The sequence below is a fragment of the Nycticebus coucang genome, chromosome 5, assembly GCF_027406575.1.
Source record: "Nycticebus coucang isolate mNycCou1 chromosome 5, mNycCou1.pri, whole genome shotgun sequence".
NCBI classification, from domain to species: Eukaryota; Metazoa; Chordata; class Mammalia; order Primates; family Lorisidae; genus Nycticebus; species Nycticebus coucang.
In genome coordinates this window covers 4,097,958-4,112,655 of record NC_069784.1, presented here as the reverse complement: position 1 = coordinate 4,112,655, position 14,698 = coordinate 4,097,958, and the positions used below count along the sequence as shown (strand labels likewise).

The following is a 14,698-nucleotide window of genomic DNA, read 5'->3' as shown; positions in this document are numbered from 1 at the left end:
TACAGTGTTACTACTGAAAGACGGCAGGATCAGCAGATACAAAGAAAACAGAAGATAAAATCTCTGCTTCTGGGAATCATTTTATAAGACTGGGGAGACTGAATATGTACACATGTAGAAATACTTAGGAACGTGTCACAGTAGACACTCCCAGACTAATATGGGTCTCTAACAAATGTGACAGCTTCTTTCCTATGGCCGCACAGAGTGCAGGTCGGCATGCGTCTGGAGGCGGGATGAGATGAGCGTCTCCTCCCTGTGTCCCCCTCCCCGTGTCTCTGCACTAGTCTTTGCTGAGTGCCCTTGGAGAAGTGCTCATCTCTGTCACAGCTGTATTTCTGGCTTTGTGACAGAAAAATGCAGATATTTTCTATGAAACTGAAAACCAGGAAGCCACAAACCTAATCTCTACATGTGAGGGTCAGAGGGAAAAAAGACGTGGGTTAAATGTCCATCAATTGATACAAATGCTGCCCCATAGGAGGCTCTACAGAAGCCAGAAAGGAAGGCTGGAGCTGTCAGGACATGATACGTCTGCAGCTTGACCTCTGTCACTTTTTGAAATTATTATTAAGGAAATAAACATTTTCATGATGAACTATCCTTGTCCGTACTTTGTATCTGACAGAAGAACAAGACACATTTTGTGGCAGGATGTAGTTGAGCTTTTTGAGGGTAGATGCTCGAAACCAAAGATTCCACCATTGCCTGGGCTCAGGGATGCACACCTGTCCTCTCAGCACTTTGGGAGGCCAAGGTAAGAAGATGGCCCGAGGCCAGGAGCTCAACATCGGCCTGGGCAACGTACGGAGACTCTGTCTTATAAAACAATTAGCCAGGGAAGTCACGCGCACCTATAGTTATAGCTCCTTGGGCGGCTGAGGGGAAATTGCTTGAGCCCTGGAGTTTGAGGTTATAGTAGTGAGCCATGATCATGCCACTGCACCCTGACCTGGACAACAGAGTGTGACCTTGTCTTAAAAAAGAAAAAGATTCCACCTTCTTCCTAGATTCTACCCTTAGCCTACCACCATGTCCACAGAACCTTGAAACCCTGAAGCCAATGAAATAGCTGAAAGGCATCACATCCCAGCCAGGTCATGTATTATCCAGGGCAAAATCTGGGTGCCAAGGAGAGCACAGGATGTTTCTCACCCACTTCCATGTGAAATTTCATTAAACATTATGTTGTCCTTAGATTAATGAGGCAAAATAGAAAACTCAGAAATAAAGCCACATACTTAGAGCCAACTGATCTTTTGCAAAGTTGACAAGAACATACACTAGGGAAAGGACAGCCTTTTCAATAAACGGCTCTGGAAAAATGGGACTGCAGTATGTGCAAGAATGAAACTGGATCCCTCTCCCTCACTGCCAACAAAAATTAACTCAAGATGAATTATAGATTTGAATGTAAGACGCAAAACATATTCTTTTCTGAATGTATTTGTCTTCATTCATTCTTTGCAAGGTTTTTGTTTCTGGTCCCTATCTTAAACATTGTTATTGTTATTAAAGTTTAAGCCTTTTTAATTTTGTGAAGGCAAAAAATGGAAGCCTAATGAACACATGTATATGTGAAAATGATGATAAAAAAAGATGCAAAACCTATTAAAAATAGAAGAAAAGCTAGAGAAAATGCTTCTGGACCTTGGGCTAGACAAAAAATTCATAATTCAAAAGCACAGGCAACAGAAACAAAAATAAAAGAATAGAACTTAACTAAATTACCAAGTTTTTACACAGCAGAAAACATAATCCACAGAGCCAACAGACAGCATACAACACGTAAGACAGTATTTTCTCAGTTTACATCCAGTGGGGGAACAATATCCAGAACTATAAGGAACTCCAACAACTCAACAAAAACCTCCGTAATTAACCTTATTAAAAAGTGGGCTAAGGACACGAACAGACTTACACTCTGTTGGGGGGAATATATTGAATAAGTGAGGCCTCTGTTGAAAACAATATGGAGATTTTTCAAAGAACTAAAAATAGAACTACCATCCAATCCAACTTCAGAATATCTACCCCAAGAAAAATAAGTCAGCATATAAAAAAGATAACCTGTACTCTTAAGTTTAATCATAATAGCAAATGTATGGGATCAACCTAAGTGCTGATCAGCTGGATAAAGAAAACGTGCATATGTGTGTGTGTGTGTGTGTAGTATACACACGAATATACACACACATATACACACACGAATATACACACACATATACACACGAATATACACACACATATACACATGAATATACACACACATACACACGAATACACACACACATATACACACATATACACACGAATATACACACATATACACACATATACACACGAATATACACACATATACACACGAATATACACACATATACACACACATATACACACGAATATACACACATATACACACGAATATACACACACATATACACACGAATATACACACATATATACACACATACATGCACAATGGAACACTACTCAGCTGTAAAAAGGAATGAAATCATGTCTTGTGCAGAAGCGTGGGTGGAACTTGAGGCCATAATCTTAAGTGAAACACGTCAGACACAGAAAGACAGATACTGAACGTTCTCCCTTATGAGAGGAGCTAAGGACTGTGCATGCGGAAGGCAGTGTGCTGAGACCTGGAGGGGTGGGCATGTGGGAGCTGATGACAGAAGTTGCTTGGTGGGTACAACATGTGTTGCTTCAAGTGACGTCTGCACCAAAGGCCCTTGCTTCACCAAAATGTCATATCTCAATGTAGCAAAACTGTACTTGGACCCCAAGAACACATCCAAAAAATGGGGATAAAAGAAATTACCTTGTTTTAAAATGATTGATGGATTATTTTGACTTCTAAGGAAGAAATCCAATAAGTTTGGGAGCTCCATTATTTATGAATTTAATAAGAAGGATTCATTCTCTTTTTTGAAAGGCTATGAGACCCAGGCTACCCTTGTTAGGTAGATGTTAAAACATGGCAGCCCAGTCAGTAAGCTCACCTGTGAGCCACCTGCAACATTTCCCTTCAGAGTTCACACCTACTTTGATGTCTGTGACCAACAGCAGTACAAGCTGCTTCTCATCTCTAGCTGCTCTCCTTCAGTCTCCAAAGTGGGACCATTACATGCCTGTGTGCCTAATACTCACCTCCATCAGGGCTCATCTTATGATGATAGTTTGTTCAATTATGTGTAAACCAAGATAGGAAAACAGAAGTAAATTGAAATATGATTCTAAGGAAGGGACTATAGCATTTTATCTTTTTCTGAAAACAGAATTGCCTACTACAATGAAAATGGCACTACATTATTGCTCTAAAGGTGTGTATTATGCTGTTTACAACTTAAAATAATTCAAAGTAAAGTCTGTTGGTTTAAGGTAGAATCCCAGTTTCACACCTTACTGGCTGGGTAAGCCTAGACAAGTGAGTTTAACTCTCATTATCTTAGTTTCCTGTTCTGAAATGGTTACACAAATGGCGTCTATCAAGTTGTGAAGATTGAAAAGGATGAGACCAAAAAAGCAGCTGGCACAAAGTGCTGTAACAATGCCATTGATAATTACTAGAAATAAAAAAAGAGGCAGAGGATGACAGTCAGTGAAAGAAGCAAAACCACATAAAGATGAACCGACTTTGGGATAAATTTTTAGAAGTGTCATAAGAATTAGCTATGCCAATATCCCGTCAATACAGCAGCCAAGATAAATTCTCTCACAGATGGGATGTAGTTAATACATGAATTATAGTTATATATGAATCATATAGTTGACATATGAATTTACATACAGTTACATGTGTATACAACCATACACGTAATTACATAATAGTGTAATATATATATTGTATGTGTACATACATGTTTGTACATATAAATATATGTGTGTATACGTTTACACATTTATACTGTATGCATAAATGCTGTTTTTCTGAGGACTCAAAAGCACCAGACATCATGCCAAGGGAACAGACATCAAAAAGGAAGTGAAAGCAATTTAACGCCATTTTTATTAAATTTCCATTCTAACTTAAAAGGCTGTTTGGAAGAAAAACTATATAGAATAATAATAGAAAAATTGGGGAAAATCGTCTAGAAAATGCATTAAATTTAGACCAAAAAAGATAAAATTAGAATAGTCCAGACATTTTCATACCTAAGTCATAGAAGAATGTACTAAGAAAACAAAGAATAAAAAATACTCATGAAACAGTCCAGGAATATTTCAATAATTTCAAAGAATGAACAACAGAAAAGCTCAGATTAGAAAGCTCACCAGTTCACTGAGTATTGGGAATAAACAGAAGGGAGAATAAAGGGGCTTCATACAGAGTTCCACGATCTATTTGAATGAGAACATTATGAAGAAATGTCTCCAAATTCTGAAGCTTTCTTAGCTGCCTTAGAGGCACACGCACAGGGGACTATTATTTGGCCTTTAAAAAGAAGGGAATCATCCTATTTGCAACACCATGGATTCACATCGATGACATTATGCTATGTGAAATAAACAAGCTACAGAAGATGATTACTGCGTCTGATCACCCATACGGAGGATCTAAAAACGTCAGAGTCTTAGAGACGCAAAGTAGAACGGTGGTTACCAGGCTCTAGGGGCGGGGGATCGTGGGGAGACGTTGGGCAGAGAAGATGAACGTGTTACGAAGATCTAATGTACAACATAGAGACACAGTTAGTAATACTATATTGTATTCTTCAAAAAAAAAAAGGTTTTTAATTAAGAAAATTGAAGTTAAATAAGAGTGAAATTTAAGTTCTGTCTTCTAATTAAACAAAGCCAAATGCTAATTCTAAAACAGGTGTACTGCCAAAATGTTTAAAGATGTCTTTCACTGGGACATGTCAGACTTCCCACTAAAATATAAAGAGTTCCCTTAAAAACCAAGCTTTTGCATAAAATAACTTTTGGAGGAGAAATACTGACTGGTTGCAGAAATACCAGAATGTGCCTCTATAGCCTGTATGTTAGTATAACCCCCAAATTCGTGTTTTAAATCCCAGCGTCCAAGGTGATGGTATCCAGAAGGAAGTGAAGCATCGGGGAGGTGGTTAGGTGATGAGGGCAGAACCCTCACGGGTGGGGTCTGTGCCTGTGTAATAGAGGCCCTAGAGAGCTGGCTGCCTCCTTCCGCTGAGCCAAGACACAGTGGACAGGGGAGCTGCCATCACCTGAAGCCTTTTCTACGCAGCACTGCGGGCCTCCCCCTGCCTGAGCATCTGTCTATGAGGAACAAGGCCTCATCCAAATCAGTCTGCCTGTGCCTGGAACCGGGGCTTCCCAGTATCAGAACTGTGAACAGTGACAGTTTATAAGCTACCCAGCGTGTTGTTATTTTGTTACAGCAGCCTGAACAGACTGAGACAGAGCCTCAGAGAACATTAATAATAAAATAAAAGCACATTCTCCAAGGTCAGAATAAGTTCCAAGGAAAGAGTTGCCGGCACTGACGGAGCTTCTCGGCATCACGCCTGTTCTGGGGACTGCGATGGGGGGTCGCGCTGTGCTGCACCTTGCGATTCCTCCCTAACAAATGACATTCCTTGAGAACATGTGTAGAATTTTAAGAAGCAGCCTTCTCCTTCCTAAACAGCCAGTTTAAAGGATTTGTAAAAAGGAAAGGACATAGCCAACCTGCTGAGGATACTAAAGAAAAAAAGCTAATACATCTTCAAACTTAACTGAGTTGAAAATAAGCTGCATGGTTAGAAGTAACAAACTCTGAGGTTTTAAAAAAAGGTATTTTCAGATATTCAATTTCACAACCTACAGTAGCACTTCTGTGAGTTGACCACCCAAGGGACTGTGACAAACTGGTCAACCTACAGACGTGGTCAACATAAGGAACCAGGCTTGCTGTACTGAGACGCACCTGTGGTGCATGTCCGGTCTATGGAAATTAGTCGACTTAAGGAGGGCATCACTGTAGGGAGGTGGGCAGCTATGGAGGTTCTACTGTGTTTATTTTGCACACACTATTTTTCAAGAAGCTTCTGTAGGATGTTTGCCACCAAAATGGTGCAGGAAAGCAAGAAAAGTGCTAACCAGAAACCAGGTGGTCCAGCACAAGAGTGGTTATGGGATTTCCCAAAGCAGCATAAAATGTTACAAGGTGACAGCCCCCAGCAGGCCTGGTCGGCAGACAGTCTAGACTGGGTCAGGTCAGAGAGCTCCTGGGGAATTTTTGCCCAAAGAGATGATGTAAGGGGTAGAACAAGGAATGTGCATCTACACATCAACAGGAAATTTACACAACTGAGGGAGAGTCCTGGGTTGGAATGATGAAAAACACACAAAAAGCTAAGCAATCGATGAACAAGATAATTACGAATTCAGGAAAGTCTCTGTCAGGAAAATAAGAGTATGCTTATTTTGTTCACCGGAGTACAACACGCTCCTTTGGAAAACCAGGGAACTTCCCCATGTACGCTAATAAATGGGCCCTGGAGTTCAGGAAAAGTTCTTTGAGTAAATTTCATCAGCCCAAGCACAGAGAGGCTAGTTAAAAGCACAGGTGGGAGGGTGGCTGAGTGCAAGTTTTGTCACTTAACTGACCATGTAATATTAGACATTATACTATTTGAATGTCATTTCCTCATGTCTTATTAAGATCTAATTCGAAGGGCTATTCTGAGTATTTGTCGCTGTGAATGGAAAACAGTGGGTATGGTGTCCGGCACTTACTAAGTACCCCAGAAACACTAGATAAAATTGTTGCGTTAATAAGAGGTAAGGAATGTTACATATTTCTATGTTGCTCTGTAAAATTATTTAATATTTTTAATAATTCTTTGAAGAAGATATATGAGGAAATATTATTTCTATTTTATGAATGAATAACTACTATTAGGAGATTCATTTAAATATCTAATGGATATTTGTAGATGAGAATGGATATAGACAGGATTTAACTAAATAATTTTAAACACTATGTCTTTCGGGGTTCCTTTCTTCACTCCACTATGCTGCCTTCCATTAAAATTATTAGATTTGATTTTAGAGACCACACTTTTATTAAACAACCTTTGCACTTGGTCTATGGTGAAAACACATAGTTTTCAATTTATAAAGGTTATTTTATATATATTTAATTATACATGTTATATGTTTATATGTATTTGTTATATAAACATATATGCACATATTTTCTAAGATGAATTTCATTTTAGCTTTCAACTTTAGTCATCAAGAGATGGGAAATAAACAGCCTTTGCTTTAACACTGCATCTTGTTCCAACCATTTTGACTTGTGCTAACTGTGAAAAACAGGGTCAAACATTTGTAGACCATAAAAGGAGAGCTCTAATCTCTATCTGTCAGTGGACATATCATTAGAATTTTCCATCCTAGGCCCCATAATGAACTTTCATCTAAGAGCAATGACAACTTCACTTTTTCTGAACATCCCTAAAGACTTAAGTTCATTATATTTAGACAAAATTCAAACCTAGGCTGAACAACCCAACACAGTAAGGGCTATAAAGTAATTCCATAGGAAGGATGGTGTGTTATAGGCAAATGGTATGGTTAGCTTAAAAAATGGACAATTGCCTTATTTGATTAATGACAATTAAGTTTATGGGGGGGGGGAAGCAGAAAGAGGGATGGAGGGAGGAGGGTGGGGCCTTAGTGTGTGTCACACTTTATGGGGGCAAGACATGATTGCAAGAGGGACTTTACCTAACAATTGCAATCAGTGTAACTGGCTTATTGTACCCTCAATGAATCCCCAACAATAAAAAAAAAAAAAAAATGGACAATTGCCTTATTTGGAAACAGAGGACGAGGCATGTCTATTCTAAGAGAACTACCGTTTTCTTAGTAGAGTAGGATCTGTGCCCGTGAAGATGGAAGAAGTGTAGGAGGCTTCTGGACAGAGGAGAAGATGCAAAATAACTGCCAGGACAGAAGAACAGTCGATGGGCTGGGAAGGATGATGCGACTTGTGGGAAGCCGGCCTTAGGAGAGCACTTGGGTTTGTGACCGCCAATTTGATGTGATATCCATCAGGGTGAGTGATCATTCAGTTCCTTTCAGCTCTAGGTAGAGAGCTGAATTCAGCCAGGGTTGGACCTTTGCTGAACAAGGACGATGATTTGGTAGAGAAGGAGAGATGTCAAGGGGGCCCCAAAGGCAGAGATTTTGTGGTGGGCCACAGAATATGTCTCACGCAAAGATAAAAGAGAAGTCATCAAGTTTGGGGATGGTACATGAGAAGACAGTGAGGTGAATGGATAGGTGGCTCCGAGGGGTCAAAATCCCTGGAGTTGTGGAAAGGGGTGATCTGGGAAGAGGGGAATGAGGTCAGAAGGTGAGATTCATCAGCTGACATCAATTTCTTGATATTCCCACCAGTACCTCGGTTATAGCTGGGAAAACGATGGAGACCCAGTGAAGGCTCGTCAGGTTGTATTTAGTGATATTTTAGCATCAACAGCTTGAAGCAATGACCAAAAACACTTCAGAAGCACAGAAGGAAAGATTGGATCTTACTACAGAAGCTATGGATACTAACTACCTATCTGAAGACAAACTACCTCTTTCCACACAAACAAAATAGACTTCTGTACAAATACCGAGTTTCAAAGAATTTATTGTTCTCTCAAATGCATAAAAACTGCTTTTTACTTATAAATTTTTGTAAATTACTTACTTATAAATCAATGCATATGTAATAGCTATGGATAGTATACATCGAATACTTATCTTTTCTGAATTTCACAAATATCATCAGCCCAAATAATTTTCTCTATGATATGTATCATATGCTAGCCAAAGACAAAAGTCCTAATATCTTGTATAAAATAAAAAGAGAAAAACATGTTTATAAGATTTTAGGGGCGGCGCCTGTGGCTCAGCGGGTAGGGCGCCGGTCCCTTATGCCAGAGGTGGCGGGTTCAAACCCAGCCCCGGCCAAATTAAAAAAAAAAAAAAAAAAAAAAAAAAAAGATTTTAGTATTTTCACTGGATGTTTTGTGATACACATTTTTATAATTATATTTTTCAATATTGAGAAGGTAATCAGGTTATTTGTATATCTAATACATTAAGGAACAGAAAAAAATCAAGATTGTTAATAAAACATTATAAAGCACTTCATTTCATCCTATTAATAATGTGTGTTTTATTATTCCCCTTTAATTAATGAACAAACTGAGGTTCAGAGGCTAGCCGGGATTTGAAACGAGGCCAAGCTTATTCTAGGCACTACCATAGAAGTATTTCACTTAGGAAATTGCCTCCCTTAAATCTAGGCTCTAAACCACTTTGAGATAAAGTTTAACTACAAGAGATTGGCGATGCAGCATTTATAATAGCACACACATATACTGCATTTTTTCCATACTTACTCTCCAGGTCAAATACATACAACTCCAGCTTTCCGGAACTCTGAGCTTAAGGCATACTCAAGACTGACCATATGACATCCTTAAAAGGACATTGCATGGCGGCGCCTGTGGCTCACTGAGTAGGGTGCCAGCCCCATATACCAAGGGTGGAGGGTTTGAACCCAGCTCCTGCCAAACTGCAACAAAAAATAGCCAGGCATTGGGGTGGGCACCTGTAGTCCCAGCTGCTCGGGAGGCTGAGGCAAGAGAATCGCCTAAGCCCGGAAGTTGGAGGTTGCTGTGAGCTGTGATACAATGGCACTCTATCGAGGGCAATAAAGTAAGACTCTGTCTCAAAAAAAAAAAAGACATAGCAAGGTGTACTATATGATTACCTTTATTCATTTGAGTATAATCATCAGATAATACAGTCTTTTATTTCTGTATTTGACATACTGACCAAATGTGCTGGTAGCTTAGTTCTATTTGTACTTTTTATATGTGACTCAGTCTACCTATTAGAAGGAGCAAACAAGAAGAGGGGTCTACTCAACGTCGTCAGGGCATCAGAATGAGGAAATTATAACTGATGGTCTCATCAAGGAGAAGATGATGGGAAAAACCACAAAGCTGACACCAGCACTCTTCCTGTTTATAATTCCCATTTTGTGTAGAGGCAAAAAGCTACTCACACTAAAAAATATGGTTCAATACCATAAACTACAATGAGCCTGAATCAGCCTGAATAAGTTAAATTGCATTATTATACCCATTTTAAGATGATAATGCAATATGAAAGTTTTTTTCTAGTTTATATCCAGAAAGATTAAAACAAAATTAAAATGTTGACATATAGAAGGAAGAACTTTAATTTTATTTTGAAAATTAGTTTGTGTGTATACCTGCATGTCTCAAGGGCATTTGGCAAATGAGGCAATGGCTCATTGAGTAGGACGTACTGATCAGAGATTTCAGAAAGGAAATCTGTTATAAACTAGAAAAGAAAAAGCATCCAGCTACAGGGTTAGTAAATGTAGGAGAAAGACTTCCGAGGAATGGACTGGACTTAATCTAAAGGACACCTCATTCTCTCTCTCTCCCTCTCTCTCTTCTTTGACAACAAATATATTGAATCATTATTAAGTGAAGTAGACTGTTTAATAATTTTAATTCATATTGGACTAATGGCTTTTTCCTTCATTATCAATCAACCACTTTACTAAGCATTCACTGTGCCTGCATGTTGAGAGGGGCTATTATGAGCCTAGAAATGGTGTAAGGTTCAGTCCTGATTTGAAGGTCCTTTTACGGAAGCTGAAAGGGAGCCTAGTGGCATGGTAACGACAGGACCATAATGCTCATTACTGGTTCAACTTTGTTCTCTTGCCTTTTTGTTTTTTCTGTGGGGGAGGGATTTACTGAGACAAGACAAGTTCACTTAGCTCAAAAGGGGCTCTCCTGCAACTCTAGAAAAATTGCTCAGCCCAGGAGACGGAGACCAGTACAGATTTCAGAAGGGTTAGGGAGCAGAGGCTGCTCCTTTCCTCCGTGTGTTCAGTAGTGACCCGATTGTGAGCTCTGTCTCCCATGGCGAAAGTGCTGGTAACACACACAGGCATTATTTGTTGATTTTATTTCCTGATGAAAAGATTTTAAAAAGCTAAAATCTCTGGCATCAGGCTGAGAAAGGGACAGGAGAAAGAGACCTGAGTTTTGCTGCCATTAAATCGTGTCCATTAGGAAACAGAGGGGCCCAATCCTCTGTTTATTTTAACGCCATAATTCTGGGCAGAAGTAGATTCTGTAGAAAGGAAAGGTAGTCTCAAAGAGAGGAAAGCGCTAGTGATCACATTTCAGAAGAATGTGATCACATTAACGGTGTTGAAAGTAGGCACTTAATAGAAAAAAATAGTGAGTTCTACTCTAAATAAATGGTCTAATGATTTGCCAAACACCAGAGAGCACATTGATTGCTTACGGAGAACAAGTGCATGGTAACATTTTCTTCCCAGCCCACACGAACACCCCAAAATAGACTCTCCCAAGAATTTATAATATATACATTACTCAAGTCTCTATTCTTCCCTTAATAGGCTCCAACGTTTAAAGACTTTCATGGCGTAACTTGTTCCTCATATCTACTTTCTCTGACGTATCTGAGAGAGAAAAATTCTCTCTCACATCTGCGAGTCGAGGATATTATTTGTCTTCATTGTTTTGCATTTGGGACAAGGGGTGGGATAATTGGCAAGTTGGTAAAACACAAAATGATGCCTTCAATTCTGATTGCCTTTCATTATAACTAACAATAATGATGTTGCTCACTATGATGTTGTTCAAAGTCATTCTTGTACAGAAATAAGATTTTGTGGATCAGAGAAAAATCACTTAATTGTTGCAGAATTAGGAAGAGCTTTCAAATTAATTCATTTTCATGAAAATCCTTACATTATAGTGTCATAGTCTCCATGAAGCTATGGAAAATCAACAATCACACTTGAAATGGAATCACTGCTCAATTCAACCCTATCGTTCATGATCCTACTTTACCTATATAAAGCAATGTAGTCCATGATGGCCAGGTATCAGCTCTACCAACAGGCACAGACTATTTATTCAGAGATTACAACATCCTGAAATGCACTGATCTCTGATGCACATACAGTTTGTATTTGACTATTGCATTAAGATGTGAAGAATAATAGATGAAAAATTCTTTGCTGTGGGCAGCTGATGCTTTTAACTAGGATTGTTGCATTTAATTAAGGAACAGAAAGAATTAAGGGAGGAAGAGTGATTTACAGGCAGCATGGATGTTTTACTGACTTCTTTCTAGATATATAGTGTGATAAATAACCAAGTTTTAGTAAAATTGATAGAATTTTTGTATTTATTTTTTTAAAAAAATCTTTCAATGTTCTAAGTATGTAAAAATCATGACCATATGATATTTCTTTCTTTTTTTTTTTAGACAGAGTCTCACTTCATCACCCTCAGTAGAGTGCCGTGACATCACAGCTCACAGCAACCTCCAGTTCTTGGGCTTAGGTAATTCTCTTGCCTCAGCCTCCCAAGTAGCTAGGACCACAGGTGCCCACCACAATGCCCAGATTTTTTTTTTTTTGTTGTTGTTGTTGTTGCAGTTTGGCTGGGGTCAGGTTTGAACCTGCCACCCTCGGTATATGGGAATGGTGCCCTACTCATTGAGCCACAGGCGCCGCCCACCACATAGTATTTGTCCTAGAGAAGCTCATAATATAATGGAGAAGAAAGTATTAAATTAATAGATCCCTGGCCTATACCAAATAATCAAAGAATATATGTAACTATAAATAAGAGCATTTAAAAAATTTGACCATTCTTGGCCATGATGTGAAAGGCAGTGACTAGCGAGAACTCAGTGAGATCTAGTTCATGTCACCTGCAAGACATTGCAATAAAGACAACATGGGATCAGCACATTGTACCCCATAAATGCATTAATGTATACATGATCTATGTGTTTATGATTTAATAAAAAAAAAAAAGACAACATGAGGATGACTACAAAACCCCAGTGTGTTAGAATACTAAAAAACAACTGAGTAAATCCTATGAAAGTATAAGAACAGGCATAATAAAAATAGTTGCCATAGAAAATAGAAATTAGTGAATTGCTTCTCCATTCTTGTGATGCTTTACTAAGAATAATGTCTTCCACTTCCATCCAGGTTAATACAAAGGATGTAAAGTCTCCATTTTTTTTAATGGCTGAATAGTATTCCATGGTGTACATATACCACAGCTTGTTAATCCATTCCTGGGTTGGTGGGCATTTAGGCTACTCAATTTTGATATGAGGACAATTAATGACAATTATGGTTATGGGGGGGGAAGCAGAAAGAGGGAAGGAGGGGGGTGGGGCCTTGGTGTGTGTCACACTTTATGGGGGCAAGACATGATTGCAAGAGGGACTTTACCTAACAATTGCAATCAGTGTAACATGGCTTATTGTACCCTCAATGAATCCCCAACAATAAAAAAAAAAAAAAAAAAGAAATTAGTGAATTGAAAAATAAATAAAACAAACAATAAGAAAGACCCTCAGGCCAAATGCCTATTATTTGAAAAATTAATGAAGCAGAAAACCTCTGGCAAGATTGTTAAAAAGAATAAAAGCACAAAGCAATGTTAGGTATGCAAAGAAGGAAATAGTTTTATAAAAAGTGTAAGAGAAGATTAGAGCAGTTAAGTGGAAACAAAATGAAAATCTGGATGATGAAGTAAATCATTTCCTAGTTGGATTGTAACTTACGAAAAAGTGACTGCAGAAGAACAAAGATTTAAGGGTTAGAAAGAAAGAAATGATGTCAGATGCAGACGAAATGTCACCCTCCCTAGTCACAGGCCTCAGGTGCATTTTGAGAATGCAACACTGGCCTGCGCTCTGCCCTTGGTCCAAGGTTCAGGCTGACATGGCTGTAGCCTCTACCTGGCCAAGGCTGGAGAGGAAAATCGGGTTCTCTTAGACATATCTAGGAGGACAGCCACCACTCTGCTGCAGGCTTCCTGAGGCTGAGGCCTGTGCGCTCACAGCTTCCGCCTACATTGTTTGCCTGAGAGGAGTCACTGCCTTCTCTGATTGTGGGCCCACAGCACCAGTTTGAGAGTTTAATGCTGGGCTGTACCCCATGCTTGGGCCAAGTTTGAAGTGATCCATCTACAGTTGCCACCTGGCCAGAGAAGCACAGGGAGGACCCAGCTCGCCTGATACACCCAGAACCACATCCATCACCCTGTCAAGGGACTGCAGACCAGCCCCAGCAAACACTGCAGCCACCAGCAGCACCATCACTGGCCATCGGCCACCTGGGTTGATCCTCCCTGGCTCCTGCCCTCATCCATCACACCAGCTGCCCAGGACCTGAAAGCCTGCGACACAGCCAGCTCGCTGCTCCCACGCAGAGCTCCTGAGCAAGGCAGCCAGTTAAGGATAATTGATGAAAACTCTCCAAGTCCAGAGACAGAATTAGACAGTCACGTACAGGTAGCCTGGTGATGCCCAAGAAAATGCAGTGCACAGAGAGTTTCGTCAAACCATGTTATATTCAGAATGTTTAAATCAAAGTGAAAGAAAAGATTTTAAAATTAGCAAGAGAAAAATGTCTAGTCACCTACAAGGGAAACCCCACTAAGACTAAAGTAGACTTCTTGTCAGAAACTTCACAGATCAGAGTGGATGGCATTTTCTAAGGGCTGAGGAAAAGAAAATTGTTAAGAATTTCATTTCCTAAAAAAAAAAGAATTTCATTTCCTGCAAAATAAGCTTTGTAAATGAAAGAGAAATAGTTTTGCTC

At 39.3% G+C, this 14,698-nt stretch overlaps 1 protein-coding gene across 14 annotated transcripts in view; it reads right to left on the bottom strand.

The window, feature by feature from the left end:
* LRRC7 (leucine rich repeat containing 7) overlaps positions 1–14,698 on the bottom strand; it is a 626,043-nt gene that overhangs the window by 286,975 nt on the left and 324,370 nt on the right. The window lies entirely within an intron of this gene.